This window comes from Oryx dammah, unplaced genomic scaffold, assembly GCF_014754425.2.
Source record: "Oryx dammah isolate SB20612 unplaced genomic scaffold, SCBI_Odam_1.1 HiC_scaffold_27, whole genome shotgun sequence".
NCBI classification, from domain to species: Eukaryota; Metazoa; Chordata; class Mammalia; order Artiodactyla; family Bovidae; genus Oryx; species Oryx dammah.
In genome coordinates, this window is record NW_024070211.1 from 39835102 (window position 1) to 39858407 (window position 23306).

The window sequence follows — 23306 nt, forward strand, 5'->3', positions numbered from 1 at the left end:
AACCCACTCCAGTGTTCTTGCCTGGAGAACCCCAGGGACGGGGGAGCCCGGTGGGCTGCCGTCTCTGGGGTCGCGCAGAGTCGGACACGCCTGAAGCGACTCAGCCGCAGCCGCAGCTGTCTCCTGAATCTCCTGCGTTGGCAGGTGGATTCTTTACTACTGAGCCACCTGGGATGATATAATCATGCTCTGTAAATTTTTTTTTCCCATTTGATTTTTTTAAAAATATGAAATCAATACAAGCTCAGGAAAATTAAAAATTAAATAAAATTAAAAATAATCCATAATTCATATTCCAGTAATCCTAACATATTGATAAACATGGTTTTAGACTTAGTTCATTTGTATCTCATTTTAGGCCTTAGAAAACAGATGAATTTATTCAGTGAATGGTTGTATATTCGTACATAAGCACACAAGTACGTATAGAATTAGTTTATATTATATTCTTTATAAAATACGGTATTCTTACTGCATACTATGAATAACTTATTTCATTAAAAATCTTTATAAATATTCTTTAATATGGAAAGGATTTTCACCATAATCATAAAAATAATACTTTTTCACTGGGGAAACATTTTTTAAAAATATGTAACTCCAAAGTAAAACTACCTATTATCACCAAGAGAAAACCTCCATTAAGACTTCGGGTTGTGTTTTTTTTTTTTTGAGAGGAGAATATCTTTTTGCTGTTTATGAATGTGTATTTTAACAGAAACAAATGGAATAGATATTTTCAACCCTTGATATATTTTTGCCAAATTACTTTCCAGGAAATTTGTTTTTATTAAAATGAACAGCATTGGTGAATGAAACTGTTCATCTCACAATATCTTTTCCAACATCAAATATTATCTTTTAAATTTGGGGGTTAATTTTATAGTGGGGAAAAATGGTTATGAATGTGAACTTTAAAAACACTGATGGTTATGAAAATAATTGCTCATAATTGTCTCATTTTATGACACAAAACAGATTAAGTATGTACAACTAAACATACTTGAGAGCTCTGTACACCTAAACTCTAGTTTATATCATATCTGTTTAGACCGTTTTAAACCAAGATAACATTGGCTTTAAAACTGTTTTGAAAACTGCATTATATTAAATGAGAATGAAAGAATAAGAAAGTACCTGGCAAGGCAGGTAAAACAGCCTCAAATAAGACTTCTGTGGAAGAGACAAAGGCAGCATCTTTCTGTAATCTGTTTGTCTCTTTCTTTCCTACCCTATTCCCAAAAGGGTAGACAACTAATACATTGATATACACAGCACAATTCAAACAGTCAGATCCTACCTGCAATCAGAATTTTTAAAATGTTCTACTTGGGTATATTTTAAAGTCACTGTTGTATTTGAAGGGCGGTACATCAAAGCCACAATTCACAGAACACTAGAGTCAGAAACCTAAGTACTTTCAGAAGAAGTTTAATTTTTAGTCCACTTCCTAAGGTTCCCCAATGCTGTTGTATGTGCCCCTCTTGTTTCTTTGCCCCTGAATTTTTAAAAACAAATATTTATGCCCATTAAATGTTCAACAGATCCCTGGGTCAGGAGGATCCCCTGGAGAAGGAAATGGCAACCCACTCCAGTATTCTTGCCTGAGAAATCCCATGGACAGAAGAGCCTGGCAAGCTACCGTCCACAGAGTTGCAGAGTCAGATATGACTTAGTGACTTCCACAGCAACAATGATAAATGAAACACCATCGCTGACATTAATATTGTGACTGTGTCATCGGTCAAAGGGGAAGGGAAATCACATTTTCGGAATGTGCGGTGTTTGGTGTTGGCATTCAGAGTTCACAGCCCCAGGAAGGTCCTCTGTGGTACCTGAGAGAAGGCACGCCTGCCATGTGCTGTCTGTGCGTAAGGCTACTCCCTGCATCTCTAGGTAACTATGTGAGATAATCCTGGGAGAAGGAGCAAGAGTGAGGTGTAAATGTTTGGGTTGTACTTCGTAAACACCAAGACACATAGGAACAAAGGCAAAATGTTGGACTCTGTTACAGCCTGTGAATGCAATACGATGCTGTCCTTAGTGTTACTATCTAGAGAGATGAAATCCCTTCATACAGAATGTATTGTCTAGTCTGTGACTGTTATTCATCAGGGATTAATGCTCTCATTGTTCTGGGGCCCTTGTGTTAAAAATGCATGCTAATCGTGATAATGGAAGCACAGGATTCAAACTCCCAACATTCAAGGCCTTAATGTTGACCTAAACAACCTTTCAATCTTGATCGCTCTCCTATGCAAAGCCTTGTTCCAGGAAAACTAGTTTCTCAACATTCCCTCCCCATCTCCACGCTGTGTTAGTGCCAGTCACTCCATCTGGAAGGCCCCTGTTACCAACACGGTCTGGCAGTTCTGTCTGTTAATCAGGAATCATCTTCTCAAAGTCACCTCCACAACAGCTCCCTTGTTGACCTTTCTCTCTACTCTGAGGAAGGTTCTAGAGACCTTTAGTTCGTTCTCTTCCTTTCTGAGTATGAACTTGTTGCAGGAAGTGGCTACTCAGCCAATGACTACATTGGTCAGTATTGTACAGCCAGGTGTGCCTGAATGATTTGTTCTTGCTAGTTGAATATAAGTGGAAGGGACAGGTGTCACTTCTGGGCTGGGTGTTTTAAGAAATACGTCTGCATGAAAAGATGTTCAACATCGCTAATTATTAGAGAAATGCAAATCAAAGCTACCATCTCACACTAGTCAGAATGGCCATCGTTTAAAAATCTACAAATGACAAATGCTAGAGAGAGTGTGGAGGAAAGGGAACCTCCCTACACTATTGGTGGAATGTAAGCTGGTGCAGTCACTATGGAAAATGACATAGTGGGAGGGGCCTAGGAAAATTAAAAATGGTGCCACCGGGTGATTTAGCAATCCCACTCCTGGGGATATGTCTGGACAAAACTATAATTCAAAATGATACATACACCCCTGTGTTCATAGCGGCACTATTCACAATGGTCAAGACAAGGAAACAACCTAAACACCCATGAAATGAAAGTGTTCTTCTCACAGATGAATAGGTAAAGAAAATGTGGTATGTACATACAATGAAATACTACTCAGCCATTAAAAGTACAAAATAATGCCATTTACAGCAACATGGATGCAACTAGAGATGATCATACTAGCAAGTATGATAGAAGTAAGTCAGAAAGAGAAAGACAAATACTGTCTGATACCACTTACATGCGGAATCTAAAATACCGGATAAATGAACCTATCTAAAAAACAGAAACAGAATCACGGGACAGAGAACAGATTGGTAGTTGCCGAGAGGTTGGGGTTAGCGGATGTAAGCTTTTATATATATATATATATTTGTAATGGATAAACAACAAAGTCCAGCTGTATAGCACAGAGAACTGTATTCAATATCCTATCATAAGCCATAATGAGAAAGAATTATTTATTTATTTACAGCTGTGCTGGGTCTTTGTTGCTGTACGTGGGCAGACTTTCTCTAACTGCGTGGCGCTGGGGCTGCTCTCTAGTTGCAGTGCACGGGCCTCTCACTGTGATAGCTTCTCTTGTAGCAGAGCACGCAGGCTTCAGTAGCTGAGTAGTTCACTGGGCTTGGTTGCACTGAGGCATATGGGATCTTCCCAGACCGGGGATGGAACCCAGACTGGAGAGTAAGAGGAAGGTGATAAGGTAATCAGAAGCTTGGCACAGAGGATCAGAAACTGGCTTATGGCTCTTCCTGGAATTACTCTTTAACCTCTTCTCAGAGTGCTTCCCCCAGAACCTCCCCGCACCCCTAAGAATCCACTGGCAGGCGGATTCTTAACCACTGGACCACAAGAGAAGTCCCAGTGGAAAATAATTTTTTATTTTTTTAAGAATTACAGAAAAAAAAAAAAGAAAGAAATGTACCTGCCTTCTTCATTCTTCCTCCTCTTAGGCAGTTTGAAGCCCAAAATTCTGGAACCCTAGAGCATGGCAGGGACTCATGAGGTACAGCCCAAGCCCCTGGATCATCAGCTGAAAGAAAGCTGCTTGGAATACCATCACTGAGTTATTAAGTGAGGGTAACATTAACTTTCAGGGGGCTAAGCCACTGAAACCCAATGTCTTCTTTCTTACAGAGCTATAGCCATTTCCCTGTCTAATACAACTTGGTATATTCTTTTGTGCTTGGCTCATTTCATTTTATATAGCAGGTGCTCAAAAAGTATTTGTTAAGTTGAACAGAAAATTCAGACACAAACACAAAGAGATACAAATTAGATTGTACTGTTAGAGATAGTATGAGATATCCATTGACACAAAAATGTTCTTCCAGCTGTATTTTCTGAAAAAAAAGAAAAAACAAAACAAAAATCCCTCACCCCAAGTCTCTTGTTTTACATGATAAGTACTCATACTTTGAGATCAGTTGTCACTTATTCTCAGCAAAGAGAAAATAAGATGTTTTGAGAATTGACAGTCACTATCATTGGATGAAAGTGCCAAGTTTTCTTCTGGTTATTAGAACCAGATGGAATAACTGTGAACAATAATGGCAAGATGTCATTTGATTGTCATCTCTTTGTCAGATACTTGGGTCAGATTTTCAAATAAGACATAATTAGTGGAAAAGGGCCCTTGGCCAGTAGCATTTTCATTCACATTCCAATTCAACTTTCATTGTAAAATGATACTGTTATTATTGCTGGTATAATTTTTTAGGCTGAGCTAAGTTAGACAAAAAAAAGATCTCTATTAGCTCCAAGTTCAAAATGTCATCAAAACAAGATTGAGTTATCAGTCCTCCAAATCAAGCTTCAGGCTAATGCAGTATGATTGAATTATTGCATTAGAACATCAGCATATAAAGTTTGAAGAGGAAGAGGAAGGTAATAAGGTAATCAGAAACTTGGCATAGAGGATCAGAAACTGGCTTACAGCTCTTCCTGGAATTACTTTTTAACCTCTTCTCAGAGTGCTTCCCCCGAACCTCCCCATACCCCTGCCCTGCACCTGGCTGTGTGGCTTGTGGGATGTGATTTCCCAGACCAGGGATCCAGGAACCAAACTTATACACCCTGCAGTGAAAGCTGGGAGTCTTAACCACTGGGCCACCAGGGAATACCCCTCAGTGTGCTTCTTCCTTTTTAAACCTCCTTAACCATTTTGGGCTTTCTTGGTGGCTCAGATAGTAAAGAATCTGCCTGCAATGCGGATTTGATCCCTGGGTTGGGAAGATCCCCTGGAGAAGTAAATGGCAACCCACTCCAGTATTCTTGCCTGGAGAATCCCACGGACAAAGGAGCCTGGCAGGCTACAGTCCATGGGGTTTGAGTGACTTAACACTTTCACTTTCACATTTTCCACCCATTTTATTTCTCATCTGTCTCAATAAGCAAGCATCCACATGGAGCCCTAATCCTGCCTCTGTGTTCAGATACATTTTTTTAAGGCCCATTTGTATTCCTGGGCTTCCCTGGTGGGTCAGCAGTAAAGAATCCACCAGCAATGCAGGAGACATTGACACTGAAGTCGCTCAGTTGTGTCCGACTCTTTGCGACACCATAGACTGTAGCCCTCCAGGCTACTCCGTCCATGGAATTTTCCAGGCAAGAGTACTGAAGTGGGTTGCCATTTCCTTCTCCAGGAGATCTTCCCGACCCAGGCATCGAACCCGGGTCTCCTGCATTGTAGGCAGACGCTTTACCGTCTAAGCCACCAGGGAAGTCTCCTGCAATGCAGGAGAGGCAGGGGATATAGGTTTGATCCCTGGGTCAGAAAGATCCCCTGGAGGAGGGCATGGCAACCCACTCTAGTATTCTTGCCTGGAGAACCCCATAGGGTTGCAAAGAGTCAGACATGACTGAAGTGACTTCGCATGCATCTATATTTCTAGATCATTTAATTTGCCTGGCTGGCCTGTTGTATCATCAGATTATTTTCCATGAAAACATTCATGAACATGTCTACATATGTTTTTGATAATTTTTTTCCAAATATTTTTTGCTTTTTCCTAAAACAAAAAGCTGAACCCATACTTTCTGAAGGCAAGGGGACTAACTGACTCAGACCCACATCTGGGGATCCATTGTGCTCAGTTGTGTTTGACTCTTTGTGACCCCCTGGTCTGTAGCCTGCCAGGTTCCTCTGTCCACAAGATTCTACAGGCAAAAATACTGGAGTGGGTTGCCATTTCCTACTCCAGGGAACCCATTTGTGGTTCATAAAAATAAATTTACTGAGTCACGACTGGCATTTCTAAAAATGAAATCAAATAGAACAGGAAAAAATATTAGAGGGTGTCACATATCAGGGCTTCCCTCATAGCTCAGTCGGTAAAGAATCTACCTGCAATGCAGGAGATCTGGGTTTGATCCCTGGGTCGGGAAGATCCTCTGGAGAAGGAAATGGCAATCCACTCCAGTATTCTTGCCTGGAAAATCCCATGGACAGAGGAGCCTAGTGGACTACAATCCATGGGGCCGCAACAGTCGAACACGACTTAGTGACTAAACCACCAAACCACACATCCGTTCAATTCAGTTCAGTTCAGTCGCTCAGTCATGTCCCACTCTTTGCGACCCCATGGACTGCAGCATGACAGGCCATCCTGTCCATCACCAACTCCCGGAGTTTCCTCAAACTCATGTCCATCAAGTCGGTGATGCCATCCAACCATCTCATCCTCTGTCGTCCCCTTCTCCTCTTGCCTTCAGTCTTTCCCAGCATCAGGGTCTTTTCAAATGAATCAACTCTTCGCATCAGGTGGCCAAAGTATTGGAGTTTCAGCTTCAGCATCAGTCCGTCCAATGAATAGTCAGGACTCATTTCCTTTAGAATGGACTGGGTGGATCTCCTTGCAGTCCAGGGGACTCTCAAGAGTCTTCTTCAACACCACAGTTCAAAAGCATCAATTCTTTGGCACTCAGCTTTCATTATAGTCTAACTCTCACATCCATACATGACCACTGGAAAAGCCATAGCCTTGACTAGATAGATCTTTGTTGGCAAAGTAATTTCTCTACTTTTTAATATGCTGTCTAGGTTGGTCATAACGTTCCTTCCAAGGAGTAAGCGTCTTTTAATTTCATGGCTGCAATCACCACCTGCAGTGATTTTGGAGCCCCAAAAATAAAGTCTGCCACAGTTTCCACTGTTTCTCCATCTATTTGCCATGAAGTGATGAGACCAGATGCCATGATCTTAGTTTTGTAAATGTTGAGCTTTCAGCCAACTTTTTCACTCTCTTTTACTGTCATCAAGAGGCTCTTTAGTTCTTCTTCACTTTCTGCCATAAAGGTGGTGTCATCTGTATATCTGAGATTACTGACATTTCTTCCAGCAATCTTGATTCCAGCTTGTGCTTCATCCTGCTCAGCGTTTTGCATGATGTGCTCTGCATAGAAGTTAAATAAGCAGGGTGACAATATACAGCCTTGACATAATCCTTCTCCTATTTGGAACCAGTTTGTTGTTCCATGTCCAGTTCTAACTGTTGCTTCCTGACCTGCATACAGATTTCTCAAGAGGCAGGTCAGGTGGTCTGGTATTCCCATCTCTTTCAGAATTTTCCACAGTTTATTGTGATCCACACAGTCAAAGGCTTTGGCATAGTCAATAAAGCAGAAATAGATGTTTTTCTGGAACTCTCTTACTTTTTCCATGAGCCAGCGGATGTTGGCAATTTGATCTCTGATTCCTCTGCCTTTTCTAAAACCAGCTTGAACATCTGGAAGTTCATGGTTCATGTATTGTTGAAGCCTGGCTTGGAGAATTTTGAGCATTACTTTACTAGCATGTGAGATGAGGGCAATTGTGTGGTAGTTTGAGCATTCCTTTGCATTGCCTTTCTTTGGGTTTGAAATGAAAACCAACTTTTCCAGTCCTGTGGCCACTGCTGAGTTTTCCACATTTGCTGGCATACTGAGTGGAGCACTTTCACAGCATGATCTTTTAGGATTTGAAATAGCTCAACTGGAATTCCATCACCTCCACTAGCTTTGTTCGTAGTGATGCTTTCTAAGGCCCACTTGACTTCACATTCCAGGATGTCTGGCTCTAGGTGAGTGATCACACCATTGTGATTATCTGGGTCGTAAAGATCTTTTTTGTACAGTTCTTCTGTGTATTCTTGCCACCTCTTCTTAATATCTTCTGCTTCTGTTAGATCCATACATATCTGTCCTTTATTGAGCCCATCTTTGCATGAAATGTTCCCTTAGTATCTCTAATTTTCTTGAAGAGATCTCTAGTCTTTCCTATTCTATTGTTTTCCTTTATTTCTTTGCAGTGATCACTGAGGAAGGCTTTCTTATCTCTCCTTACTATTCTTTGGGGAATATTGATTCACAAAAATTCTATTTAATTTCCTTATATATTAGTATGGGCTTCCCAGGGGGCACTAGTGGTAAAGAACCAGCCTGCCAATGCAGGAGATGTAAGAAATTCGGATTCGATACCTAGGGCAGGAAGACCTCTTAGAGGAGGGCTTGACAACCCACTCTAGTATTCTTGCTTGGAGAATCCCATGGACAGAGTTGCCTGGCAGGCTAGTCCACGGGGTAACAAAGAATTGGACATGACTGAAGTGAGTTTAGCAAGCATGCATATGTTGGCATGTTCTAGTAAGCAAAAGAAAATATTTCTCAGTGTGAGCTGAAGTAAAAAAGTCTGAAACCCACTGATCTAGCAGATATGTTTCTGGTTATTGTTGCTTTAATAATTTAGCTACCTATTATTGGGGCTTCTTAGGGTGGAGGGAATAGGGGAAAGATCAAGATTTTAATAATTAGCATTGTTCCTTAAGGTAACAATGAGAGAGAGAAAATTCCTCAGTGAAGAAACAGAATACAAACTTCAGCAAGTCTTTTTACAATGAAGAACTTGAGGCTTATTCCCTAAAACATCCCTAAAATTCATAAGAAAATTATCACCTTGTCCTAAAATTATAGTAAAACATTAATTTGCTTAATTATTAGCTTTAAAGGCTAACTCACTTTTTAAAAACAGTTTCATTGAGATATAATTCACATACTATAAAATTTATTCAGTTAAAGTGTATAACCCAGTAGATTTCAATACATTCAAAGAATTGTGCAATCATTCAGTTCAGTTCAGTTCAGTTGCTCAGTCGTGTCTGACTCTTTGTGATCCTATGAATCGCGGCATGCCAGGCCTCCCTGTCCATCATCAGCTCCCGGAGTTCACTCAGACTCATGTCCATCCAGCCATCTCATCCTCTGTCATCCCCTTCTCCTCCTGCCTCCAATCCCTCCCAGCATCAGAGTCTTTTCCAATGAGTCAACTCTTCACATGAGGTGGCCAAAGTACTGGAGTTTCAGCTTTAGCATCATTCCTTCCAAAGAAATCCCAGGGCTGATTTCCTTCAGAATGGACTGGTTGGATCTCCTTGCAGTTCAAGGGACTCTCAAGGGTTTTCTCCAACACCACAGTTCAAAACCATCAATTCTTCAGCACTCAGCCTTCTTCACAGTCCAACTCTCACATCCATACACGACCACTGGAAAAACCATAGCCTTGACTAGACGGACTTTAGTCGGCAAAGTAATGTCTCTGCTTTTCAATATGCTATCTAGGTTGGTCATAACTTTTCTTCCAAGGAGTAAGCGTCTTTTAATCTCATGGCTGCAGTCACCATCTGCAGTGATTTTGGAGCCCCAAAAAATAAAGGCTGACACTGTTTCCACTGTTTCCCCATCTATTTGCCATGAAGTGATGGGACCAGATGCCATGATCTTCATTTTCTGAATGTTGAGCTTTAAGCCAACTTTTTCACTCTCCTCTTATTGCTGCTGCTGCTGCTAAGTCACTTCAGTCGTGTCCAACTCTCTGCAACCCCACAGACAGCAGCTCACCAGGCTCCACCGTCCCTGGGATTCTCCAGGCAAGAACACTGGAGTTGGTTGTCACTTCCTTCTCCAATGCATGAAAGTGAAAAGTGAAAGTGAAGTTGCTCAGTCATGCCCGACTTAGCGACCCCATGGACTGCAGCCTACCAGGCTCCTCCATCCATGGGATTCTCCAGGCAAGAGTACCGGAGTTGGGTGCCATTGCCCTCTCCGCTCCTCTTATTACTACAAACTAATTTTAGAATATTTTCATTTTCACCCAAAGAAGGCTTACACTCATAGCAATGACTCCCATTTCCCCACCTTCCCCAGCTCTAATAAGGCACTATTCTATTTTCTGTCTCTAGAGATTTGCCCATTCTGGTCATTTCATATACAATTGACTCTTGAACAATGTGGGGGTTGCAGGCACCTATGTTCCTTGCAGTAGAAAATCTATATAACTTTGCAGTCAGCCCTCCCTATATCCAAGTTTCTTCAATCTTGAATTCAATCAACTGCTAATTAGGTATTACTGTAGTATGGATTTATCAAAAAAATTCATGTATAAGTGGACCCACACAGTTTAATTCCCTCTTGTTCAAAGGTCAACTGTAAATAGTATCATATAATACATGTAGTCACATATACACAAATTCTTACTGTCTTTCGTGTTTGGCTTCTTTCACCAAGCATGTTTTCATCCATGTTGTAACATGTATAAATATTGCATTCCTTTCAATGGGTGAATAATATTCCAGTGTAGGATATACACATATTCTTTATTTATCAGCTGATGGACATTTGAATCGTTTCTACCTTTTGGCCATTATTGATAATGCTACTACAAATATTTTTGTACAAATTTTTGTGTAGATATTATATATTTTCATTTCTCTTGCACATATACCTAGGAGTGGAATGATAAGTCATATAGGAACTCTATACTTTATATTTTAGAAACTGTCAAACTGTTTTCCAAAGTTCTGCACCATTTTACATTCCTACAGTAACTTATGAGGATTCCAGTTTCTCCAACACTTGTTATTGTGTGTACTTTTATTATAGCCATCCTAGTGGGTATGAAGTGGCATTGTATTATGGTTTTGATTTGCAATTCTCTAATGACCAGTTATATTGAGCACAGTTTCTTCTACTTATTGGCCATTTGTAATTCTTTGAATAAACCTTTATTTAAAGACTGCATATTTTAAACTGAGGTATCTTTTTCATTGCTAAAGTTTAAGTGCTCTTGATATACTTTGAATACAATTTTCTTATCACAAATGATTTGCAAATATTTTCTCCTATGATTGTCTTTTAACTTCTTGATGGTGTCATTAGTACAAACATTTTTAATTTTGATAAAGTCCAATTTTCTATTTTTTTCTTTTATTACTTGTGCTTTTGATGCTGTATCTAAAAAGCCACTGCCTAGCCCAAGTTATAAAAGATGTATCCCTATGTTTTCTTCTAAAATTTTTATAGTTTTAGCTCCTAAATTTTGGTCTAGGATCTATTTTGAGCTAATTTTTGTATATGCTGTAAGATAAAGATACAACTTCATTCTTTTGCATGTGAATATCCAATGGTTCTGGTACCCTTTGTTGAAAGATGCCAGAACCATTGATTTGGCCATCGAATTATGTTGGCACCCTTGCCAATAGTCTGCTTACCGTAATTACAAGTGTTCATCTCTGGAATTTCAGTTCTATTCCATTGGTCTATATGTCTCTCTTCTTGTCAGTGTGACAAAGTCTTGATTACTTTAGCTTTGCTGTAAGTTTTGATATTGAGGACTGTGAGTGCTCCAAAACTGTTCTTTTTCAAGGTTGTTTCATCTGTTACGGGTATCTTCCATTTCTGTTTGAAGTTTAGAATCAAGTTGCCAATTTCTCCAAAAAGCCCAGCTGGGATTTTTGATGTGTATTGCATTGAATCTGTAGATCAGTTTGAGGACTACCGTCATTTTAATAATATTTTCTAGGTCCATCTATGTCAAGCAGAGTGAAGTCAGAAAGAAAAACAATATTGTATTTTTATGCCTATGTGCGGAATTTAGGGACTTCCCTAGTAGCTCAGAGGTAAAGAATTTGCCTGCAAGGCAGAAAATAGTATAGATGATCTTATCTGCAAAGGAGACCTGGAAACACAGATGTAAAGAACAAATGTATGGATAGCAAGGGGGAGAAAGGGGGTGGGAGGAATTGGGAGATTGGGATCGACCCATACACACTGCTGAGACTACGTATAAAATAGGTCACTAATGAGAAGATGCTGTATAGCACAGGGAACTCTGCTTAATGCTCTGGGTGGTGACCTGAATGAGAAAAAAATCAAAAGGGAGGGGGCATATGTATACGTATGGGTGATTCATTTTGCTGTGCAATAGAAACTGACACAGCATTGTAAAGCAACTATACTTCAATAAAAATTAATTAAAAATAATATTGTGAGCTTCAAACAGGGGATGTCTTTCCATTTATTAAAGTTTCAAATTTTTTTGTTTTTGGTTGCAACCTGCAGCTTGCGGGATCTTAGTTCCCCAACCAGGGATTGAAACCATACCCCCTGCAGTGGAAGCCCAGAGTCTTAACCACTGGACTGCCAGGGAAGTCCACCAGGGGAGTCCTTGTTTGTTTATTCTTTCCTCACCTTTTTTAGATCATGGGAATTTCTTTCATGCCTGCTTATGCCCTAACTTCAATGTTTGCCTCTTTTTTTAAATTTCAGCATTAATGATGTAGAATAATTTTCCTAGAGCTGCTTCAAGAACTTAAAAAAAATCTTAAATTTGAAACTTCTATTTTAAAAAATCTCTGTTCTATTTGACCACTTCTAAGTCTGTAAAATGCAGACACATGGATTTATTCTGATAGAAGTTAGTGCATCTGCCCTCAGCTACTTCCATAATGTGACTGGCATCAGAATTATTTTTGGCCTCATAAACTGTTTTTTTTTTTTCTTTTTTTAATTATAGGTAACTCTAATGCTCTAGAAATTCACATATACAGCAAAACACACACCCACATCCACTGAAAAAAACCCTATTTTAGCAAAGAGCTTCTCCATCCAGCTCGTTCTGTTCAGCTTCTCTTTGCTCCTTCTTCAGTTCTGCAAATTCAGGTTTATATTTAGCCCCCTTTTGATTCTCCATATGCTCCTTCTAAAAACATTTCCTATTAAGGACGTTTCAACGGCTGATCTCTTGGAGAAATACTGAGTGAATGTGACCCGGAGTAGGTGTGACTGAGGTTTGTCTGCGGGGGGCATCCCGATCAAACTGTAGTCAAGGAAGCCCCTTGGGGAAAGGTCTGGCCTGCAGCTCTCCCATTTTTCCAGAACCCTTACTGCTGACGACCAGAGAGGGTTAAACACAGCGTGTGCTTCGTTGGTGGGGCGGTGGTCAAGGCACCCCTGTTTGCTAATGTTCTTCACTTCATGGGGAGGGGGAGTGGGCAGAAGATGGGAGAGGTGGGGTCCCAGAACCACAGACAAGAGCAAACAATCTCCTGGCAGGGAGAGGCCAGCACGCCTACCTGCCCAGGGTCAGGTCAGATGGGGGCTTCCCAACCCAGCCAGGTCGCTGACTCCTGATGGTGGTTCTCTGACGGAGCTGACCCTGGCCCCCTGCTTTCAGAGCAACTGCTTATGCTTGGCCTGAAGGACAGGAAGGAAGAGAGGAAGGATTTCGATGAGACTACCTTGGAGTCCCTCCATTGGCCCTTTAAAACCACTCTGGCCTTGGTTTCCTCATCTCTAAAGACTAGATGGTGCATTACTCATATCTGCTTTACTGCGTTGGTCTGGAACTGAACCTATGATATCTCTGAGGTATGCAGGTACTGCCACAAAGCAACTCACATGAATTTTTTGGTTTCCTAGTGCATTTCCTTGGAGAAGGAAATGGCAACCCACTCCAGCGTTCTTGCCTGGAGAATCCCAGGGACAGGGGAGCCTGGTAGACTGCTGTCTCTGGGGTCACGCAGAGTCAGACACGACTGAAGCGACTTAGCAGCAGTGTATATAAAAGTTATGTTTATGTGACGCTGGAGTCTATTAATGTGCATTAACATCGTGTCTAAAAAAATATGTACCTTAATTTTAAAATACTTTATTGCTAAAAATGATAACTATGATCAGCCTTTAGCACATTATAATATTTTGCCTGTGGAAGGTCTTGCTTCATACTGATGGCTGCTGACTGATCAGGCTGGTGGTTGCTGAAGGCTGGGGTGGCTGTGGCAATTTCTTAAAATAAGACAATGATGACAGCTGCCTCATTGATTGACCCCTCCTTTCAGGAACAATTTCTCTGTATCCTGCAGTGATGTTTGATGGCATTTTACCCACAGTAGAGCTTCTTCCAAAATTTGAATCAATCCTCTCAAGCCCTAGCACTGCTTTATCAATCAAGTTCATGTAATATTCTATTTTTTGTTGTTGTTGCCATTTCAACACTCTTCACAGCATCTTCACAAGGAGTTGAGTCCATCTCAAGAAATCACTTTCTTTGCTCATCTGTCAGAAGCAATGCCTCATCCATTAAAGTTTTATCATGAGATTTTATTGGGTCTTCCTGGTAGTGTAGTTGGTAAAGAATCCGCCTGCAATAGAGGAGACCCAGGTTCAATCCCTGGATGGGGAAGATCCCCTGGAGAAGGAAATGGCAACCCACTCCAGTATTCTTCTCTGGAAAATCCCATGGACAGAGGAGCCTGGCAGGCTACAGTCCATGGGGTCGCAAAGAGTTGGACACAACTTAGCGACTAAACCACCACCATGAGATTCCAGCAATTCAGTCTCATCCTCAGGCTCCACTTTTAATTCTAGTTCTCTTGCTATTTCCACCATATCTGCAGCTACTTCCTCCATTGACGTCTTGAACCCCTCAAAGTCATCTAGGAGGGCTGGAGTCAACGTCTTCCAAACTCATGTTCATGTTGATATCTTGACCGCTTCCTATGAATCACTAATGTCCTTCATGGCATCCAGAATGGTGAATCCTTTCCGGAAGGTTTTCAACCGAGTTTGCTATGATCCTTCAGAGGAATCATTATCTCTGGCCACTATAGCCTTATGAAATGTATTTCTTAAATAAGACTTGAAAGTTGAAATTACTCCTAGATGCATGGACTGTGGAATGAATACTGTGTTAGCTAGCATGAAAACATCAGTAATCCCACTGTACATCTCCATCAGAGCTCTTGGGTGACCAGGTACATAATCAATGCCAGTAATATTTTGAAAGGAATCTTTTTTTTACTGAACAATAGACCTCAACAGTGGTCTTAAAATATTTAGTAAACCATATTGTAAACAGATGTGCTGTCATGCAGGCTTTATTGTTCCATTTATAGAGCACAGGCAGAGTAGATTTAGCATCATTCTTATAGACCCTAGGATTTTAGAAATGGTAAATGAGCATTGGCCTCAACTTCAAGTCATCAGCTGCATTAGTCCCTAATAGAGTGTTGTTCTTGTTGAGTTGTTAAGTTGTGTCTGGCTCTTTGTGTCCCCAAGAACAGTAGCATGCCAGGCTTCCCTATCCTTCACTATCCCCAGAGTTTGCTCAAACTCATGTCTATTGTGTCAATGATGCCACCCAACCATCTCATCCTCTGTCATCCCCTTCTCCCTCTGCCTTCGATTTTCTCAGCATCAAGGTCTTTTCTAATGAGTTGGCTCTTCCCATCAGGTGGCCAAAGCATTGGAGCTTTAGCTTCGGCATCAGTCCTTTCAATGAATAGTCAGGGTTGATTTCCTTTAGGATTGACTTGTTGATATCCTTGCTGTCCAAGGGACTCTCAAGAGTCCTCTCCAGAACCACAGTTCAAAAGCATCTGTTTTTCAGTGCTCAGCCTTCTTTATGGTCCAACTCTCATATTCGTACATGACTACTGGAAAAACCCTAGCTTTGACTACCAATATTTGTCAGCAAAGCATTGTCTCTGCTTTTTAATATGCTGTCTAGGTTTATCATAGCTTTTCTTCCAAGGAGCAAGCAACCTTTAATTTTGTGGCTATCGTCACCATCCACAGTGATTTTGGAGCCCAAGAAAATAAATGAGTGTTAGCCTGTCGTTCGAAGCTCTGAAGCCAGATACTGACTTCTCTCTAGAAATGAAATATCTGGCGTCTTCTTTCAATATAAGGCTGTTTCATATACACTGAAGATGTTGTGTAGCATAGCCACCTTCACTAATTATCTAAGCTAGGTCTTTCTGGGTAACTTTGATACCAGCACTTGCTGTTTCACCTTCCACTTTCACGTTCTGGCGATGGCTTCTTTCTTAAACCTTATGAACCAACCTCTGCTAGCTTCATACTTCTCTTCTGCAGCTTCCTCACTTCTCTCAGCCCTCATAGAATGGAAGGCCAGTTAGGGTCTCGTTCTGGATCAGGCTTTGGTTTAAGGGAATGTTGTGGCTGGTTTGATCCTCTATCCAGATCACTCAAACTCTCCCTACATCAGCAATAAGGCTGTTTTCCTTTCTTACCACCGACGTGCTCACTGAAGCAGCACTTTTCATCTCCTTCAAGAACTTTCCCTTTGCACGCACAACTTGGCTAACTGGTGCAAGGTGCCTAGCTTTTTGGCCTCTCTCGGCTTTCAGTGTGCTTTTCTCACCAAGCTCGACAGTTTCTAGCTTTTGATTTAAGGTGACAGATGGTGGCTCTTTTTTCACACGGACACTTAGAGATATTGTAGGAGCTTTAACTGGCTTAATTTCAATACGGTTGTGTCTCAGGGAATAAGGGAGGCCCCAGGAAAGGCACTGGCACCCCACTCCAGTACTCTTGCCTGGAGAATCCCATGGACGGAGGAGCCTGGAAGGCTGCAGTCCATGGGGTCGCTGAGGGTTGGACACGACTGAGCGACTTCACTTTCACTTTTCACTTTCTTGCATTGGAGAAGGAAATGGCAACCCACTCCAGTGCTCTTGCCTGGAGCATCCCAGGGACGGCAGAGCCTGGTGGGTTGCTGCCTATGGGGTCGCAACAGAGTCGGACACGACTGAAGTGACTTAGCAGCAGCAGCAGCAGCAAGAAAGGCAGAGAGATGGGGGAACAACTGGTCAGAGGAGCAGTGACATGATACTCATGAATTAAGTTCACTGTCTTGTATGATCAAGGTTCATGGTGCCCCAAAACAGTTATGATAGTAATATCAAAGATCAGTGATCACAGATCACCCTAACAAATGCAATAATGGAAAAATATGAAATATTGAAAGAATTACCAAAAAGGGACACAGAAACACAAAGTGAGCAAATGCTGTCAGAAAAATGATGCCTACAGACTTGCTCAAAGCAGGACTGCCACAAATCACCAATCTGTAAAAAACACAATTATCTGTGAAGTGCAGTAAAGTGGAGAGCAGTAAGGCGAGGCACGCCTGGGCTTTGTAGGGTTGTGAATGTGCTCGGCACCTGCTGCCCTCAATAAATATGATGATACTCCCTCAGCTGCTGCCCCTCCATCTCTGCTGGTGGCCGGTCTGTTCTCCCTCCCTCTCTGTCTCTGTCTCCCTTATTTTCCTGAATCTAGCCCCCACGTCCTCAGCACATCTTGGATTTCCTTTCAGCTCTTCGTCTTTATTCCTTGGCCTTCATTTTCAGTGCTTTTTGTTCCACTCGAATGGATGCCAGCTTGATCCTGTTGACTCATGCCAGTTGATCCCAGTGGTCAGTGGGTTCAGCTTCTTTCTTTCTAGACTCTTCGTTTTCACTGTTGCTGAATGTTACCATATTTATTTGCCTTGAGCTAAAAGCCACTTGAACTCACCACCACCATGGGAGGAGATGGTTTTTACCAGCCTGGCACATTCTGGAATCCTTTCTCCAGCTGACCTCAGCCCCGTGCTCCCGGGGGCCAGGCCAGCAAGCAGGGCTCCTTCCTCTTTCTGGGATCTTCAAGACCATCACTCCAGGGCTCTCTGCCTTTTGACACCTTTGGGGAGGGATAAACTTCTGAGATGTGGCTCGGTTCCGGCCCTTTTCCTCTTAGAAGCAGGTCTGTGCACAGAGCCCACGCTCCCTGTGCTGAGAGAGTCACCTGCAGGTCCCACTCTCACCCAGCGTCAGCTTGCTTTTGCCTGCAGATATAACCCATGCCTCCAGCCTCTTCTCAGTAAGTAAAAAGCATATTTTTGTTTTCAGCTTTATTCACTGTTTTCTTTCTCCAGCTTCTTTAGAACTCAAAGAAGAAAAAGAGAGATGCCGTTTATTGAGGGCTCCTCGAAGACTCCATTGGTGTTGGCAATGCATGAAACTGGCTAAGGAGAAGACACTAAGGAATGGAGGGGACTGTGGCAAACTGAGAGAGAGAGAGTGTACCGTCCAGGGAGGAGAGTGCCAGCTCAGCTCTAACTCATTGCTATCTTCTGGGCTTTTAGGCTCATTTTAGCCAGATACTTTCAAAAATGTCAAAGAAAGCCAGAGACCTTGATTTTTACCTGACATTTCCTTTTTTTTTTTTTGTCTAATTTAATTTTTAAATCAAAAACTTTTTTTGGGCCTCATGTGGGATTTTAGTTCCCTGACCAGGGATCAAACCCATGTCTCCTGTATTGGAAGCTCAGAGACTTAACCACTGGACTGCCAGGGAAGTCTTTATCTCCCCACTTCAAAATGTTGACAACAAAATTAAGATTAAAACCATGAGAGCCAAGTTGGTATGGAATGAACAAAACCTATCTGTAAGTCAAGGCTGTCCAAAGGCTGTCAGTCAAGGACAGCTGCCTGCATCCTGTCCTGGACCCTCAGCATCGCATCCTCCCTGCTCAGATTTGCATGTAATTCCACTTCCATCATCCCATCTGGAAAACTTCCTTACAGTTCATCAACAAAACTTTAATTCCAAATGCCAAGTGATACCTGAAGAGGGGCATTGCTGTAAGGGAATGAGTTCTTTTGGAACTGCAAGCTAATCATTTTCATTTGATAACATTTGATTCTCCTTTTGATCTGACTGACTTAAAATGTATCCACTTTTATACTAGTTACATATCAATTAACATGCCCAGTATGAAAAGCAGATGGCTCCATCCCTTTTCTTGGAATCAGGTTGATAAAACACTGCTAACTCTTCAGCGTCATTGACTCGAAGGTGCCTAGTAAGTGGAATCTGAACTTAAAAACTCTTGCAGTGAGGTGGGCAATAATTTTGTGTGATGGTTCTGAATTGTAACATTGATTCAACAAATATTTACTTGGTGTATGCATATGTGTGTGTGCTCAGTTGCATCCGACTCTTGGTGAACCCATGGACTGTAGCCCACTGGGCTCCTCTGTCCATGGGATTTCCCAAGCAAGAATACTGAAGTGGGTTGCCATTTCCTTCTCCAGGTGATCTTCCTGACCCAGGGACTGAACCTGAGTCGCTTGCATCTCCTGCCTCAGCAGGTTGATTCATTACTACTGCACCACCTGGGGAGCTGTGTTTACTCAGCAGTTCTCTAAAAACCACAGCTGTGATGGCAAAACCCACCAGAACACAAGCCTGGAAACTTCTCCTGAAGCTGCCTCTTGTGCTGCTGAACAAGAACGTCAGGCTCAGCTGCAGCTGCTATGCAGCTGTGAACCAGGGCAACCTCACTGGCAACATGAAACGTCTGAATGCGGCTACTGATGCTACCCATCCCCTTAGGGTAGAGCTCCTGGCAGTCCTCCTTTTCTCTCTTGGTGAGGTCTTACGGAAACTTTGACATTCAGAAGCTGCAGGATAACTTCAGGAAGATGGTAATGAACATGGTCATGGCAGGGCTCTGAATGCGATTAACTTTCTGTAGCATCAACGTGAGCCTTGTTCCTTAGGCTTCTCGAATATCCTCGAGACTGCCTCTCTCTGGCTGTGTTCACGTCATCCAGGGCAGTCAGCCTCACCCCGGAGCCACCCAGGGCTCTGTGACTCACCCAGAGGAGCTGGGTGGCAGTGCCCCAGAACCACCTCTCCTGTGGGGTGAAAGCCGGAGAGTCGGGTCCTTCAGTGGTTCAGTGCCAGGTCTGATTGTTCTTCAGGCTCGTCTCCTGCTGCCTCCACTCAGGCTCATCTCCTACCACCCCGCTCCGGCCGCCCACCTTGGGATCATCTCCTGGTACCTCCCTCAGGCTCATCTCCTGCTGCCCCCACTCTGGCTCACAGCTGGTCTTCCTTCCCTCTGGGGGCTTTTGTATTTTCTACTCCCTTGTTTGGAAAGCCTCCCAAACTCTTTAAGTGGTAGTTTCTTTTTAATCTTTAAAAATTTCCATTTAGACTCCTCTCCTTCCAGTGAGTTCCCTTATGTATTAGTGAAGATGGGCCAGGCTATCCTGCATTTGTGAATAAGCCCCAAATCTCTGTGGCTTAATAAGATGAAGATTGATTTCTTGTTCCTGTCACAATTCAGCAGCTCAGGGCTCCAGCTCCTCCTCAGCTGGAGGGTGAGCATGGGCAAGAAAAGGCTTTCAGGCAGGGACGCTATGGCCCTCACCCTCATGGCCAAACCCAGCAATCGGCCCCACCTTACCTGGAAGGTGGCTGGGAAAGCAGTCTTCCTTTATAGGCATTATTTCAGTTAAGCCCCACAGCAGGCCTCTGAGGTAACTGGGAATAGTTTGCTCATTTTCCAGGTAGGACACTGAGGCTGAGAGGGTATGTGACCCCTCACCCTTGACTCAAGGCCATGCAGCTAAGTGGTGAAGCCAGAATTCTATCCAGGGCATCAACCTCCTGAGTCCACTCAGAACCCAAACTCTGTATTGCCTATGTTGCTTCCCTGTTAAAGATAACAAGAAAATTGATAACCTGTAACTATTTTCACAATAATACTGAGATGTTATGCACCTTTTTCACTCTCATTCTCTCATGAATGGATTAGGGGGCTTTCCAGAGGCTCCCTACATATGATAATGTCGTTGCTGTGACCGTGACATATAACGGCGATGTGGCTGTAACTTTAAAATGAATTAGCAAACAGTTTTGTTTTCCCTTAAAATGTATCCTTTCTAATATAACATTAGATTTTACCCACACAAAGGGCTTCCCCAGTGGCTCAGACAGTAAAGAATATGCCAGGCCTGCAAGGCAGGAAACCCAGGTTCGATCTCTGGGTCAGGAGGATCCCCTGGAGAAGGGATGGCTACCCACTACAGTATTCTTGCCTTGAGAATCCCACGGATAGAGGAGCCTGGTGGGCTACAATCCATGGGGTTGCATAGACTTGGACATGACTGAACAACTAACATTTTCACTTTCAACCCACACAAAAGTTCTTTTGGGGTGGGGGGGGCGGGTCTTCAATGATTTCAGAAAGTGTAAAGGATCTTAAGACCAAAAAGTTTGAGAACTGCTGCTGGGTTAGAAGTTCAGGGCAATGTGTTTCTAGTCACAGTTTAAATGCTAGTGTACAGCAATTAAGAGTCTCAATCTAAACTTTGCACTCACTTAAGAGTGCACTTCCACTGCAGAAGTCCTGGGTTCAATCCCTGGTTGGGGAACTAAGAGCCTGCATGCTGCAAGGCATGGCCAAAAAGCGGGGGAAATGCCCACACATCTCAATTTCTATGTCTTTAAAAAGAGGTTATGGTGTAACTATAATATATTACAGGCTTCCCTGGTGGTTGAGATGGTTAAGAATTCACCTAAAATGTGGGAGACCTGGGTTCAATCCCTGCTTGGGGAACTAAGAGCCTGCATGCTGCAAGGCATGGCCAAAAGGGGGGGGAAATGCCCACACATCTCAATTTCTATGTCTTTAAAAAGAGGTTATGGTATAACTATAGTATATTACAGGCTTCCCTGGTGGCTGAGATGGTTAAGAATTCACATAAAATGTGGGAGACCTGGGTTCAGTCCCTGGGTTGGGAAGATCCCCTAGAGGAGAGCATGGCAACCCACTTCCGTATTTTTGCCTGGAGAATTCCATGGACTGTATATCCATGGGGTTGCAAAGAGGCGAGCATGACGGAGTGACTAAGCACAGCACATACTATATTATAAACATAACATTATAATAAATAATCTGTATTACAACATTGAATAAAAGAGTAATTTAAAACATTAATCACAGTAGGTTGGATTAGAATTGAGCATTCTAAAAACTAAGAGAGGAATATTACTATTTAATAATAAATTCAAAGAAACTTTCCATATTTTCTATACCTTTCTCTCAAGTCCATTCCTTTCAACAATAGTGGGAAATGTGGCCAATTTGCTCTTACTATAATATTCAATCAGTGAGGCTTCTACCTTCCAGAGACTGATAGTCTAATCAATTTACCTTGGCTCATATTAATGAAAAGTCACTACAGGTAAAATTCATAGTAGCAAAACCCATTTTACCTATGTACTGTGTAAACAGCTCTTGAACTTGGCTGATGGGTTGTTATGTTGTCCCATGCTGCTGTCATTATGGGAAATTTCAGTTTAAATAAAATCAAGTAGGCACTGTCTTCCAGTTCACTGCAGTGGCTATATGATGGCACAATGGCTCAATTTTATAATCTGATTTACCTTCCCATAGAGAGTAGGCCATGTGAGCAGAATGTTCACTGCAATGGAATACGGTGTCTGAACAACTTGATATTTATAATCCCTATTACTTAATAGAAGGTGAACTGTATGAGCATAGAGTAACCCATTTACAAAACAACAGCTAAGGATTGCACAAGGGCAAATAATGCTTGATTTAAAGTGCAATAACAATTCCTTTAAGATATTCTAGGTTTTTGAAAAATTAAAATTCTAAATGATAAATCAGAATAAGTGGTTAAATACTACTATTAGGTCAGGTGTTATACGTGGTAATTGACATGTTTATCATGTCATATTTATCGTGTTAAGTTGACACGCTCACCACCTCCCAACAGTTCAGTGACATAGGCATTACTATTTTGTTGTTATTCAGTCACTAAGTCGTGTCCAACTCTTTGCAATCCCATGGACTGCAGCACCCCAGGCCTCCCTGTCTCTCACCATCTCCGGGGGTTCTCTCATGTTCATGTCCATTGAGTCTGTGATGCCATCCAACCATCTCACTACTATTAACCTATTTCCGAAAAGGGGGAGAAGTTTATCTTTTTAGGATTTAAACTCAGACACTATGATTCAGTGGGCCAAGCTCTCAACCACTGTCCATACTGGTGTCTACTATAAAATTGTGAATTTTAAACAAATTTGGATTTTTTAAAAAAGCTAATTTTCATTAAAATTTTGTTCTCATTTGTTGTCCTCGCTGCTTTGTTGTGGATTGAGTTGTGTCCCCATAAAAGAGATGTTAAGCTTGAACACCTGGCACTTGAGAATGTGACCTTATTTGGAAAGAGGGCCTTTGCTAAGATGCCATTAAGAAGACATGCTAGATTAGAATGGGCCCTAAGTCCAATGACTGGTGTCCTTATAAAGAGCAGGAAACCTGGACATACAGGGAGAAGACTGCCGTGTGAAGATGGAAGCAGAAATTGGGGTTGCTTTGTCACAGACCAGGGAACACTGAGGGCCCCCAGAAACCGCA

At 42.1% G+C, this 23306-nt stretch overlaps 1 protein-coding gene across 2 annotated transcripts in view; it reads right to left on the reverse strand.

The window, feature by feature from the left end:
- Window positions 1-3433: 3433 nt before the first annotated feature.
- LOC120854571 (protein bicaudal D homolog 1-like) overlaps window positions 3434-23306 on the reverse strand; it is a 32544-nt gene continuing 12671 nt past the window's right edge. For both annotated transcript variants that reach the window (XR_005719010.1, XM_040228700.1), the window contains exon 3: window positions 3434-3642. The gene's annotated coding sequence lies outside the window, so the exon portion shown is untranslated. The remainder of the gene's footprint in view (window positions 3643-23306) is intronic.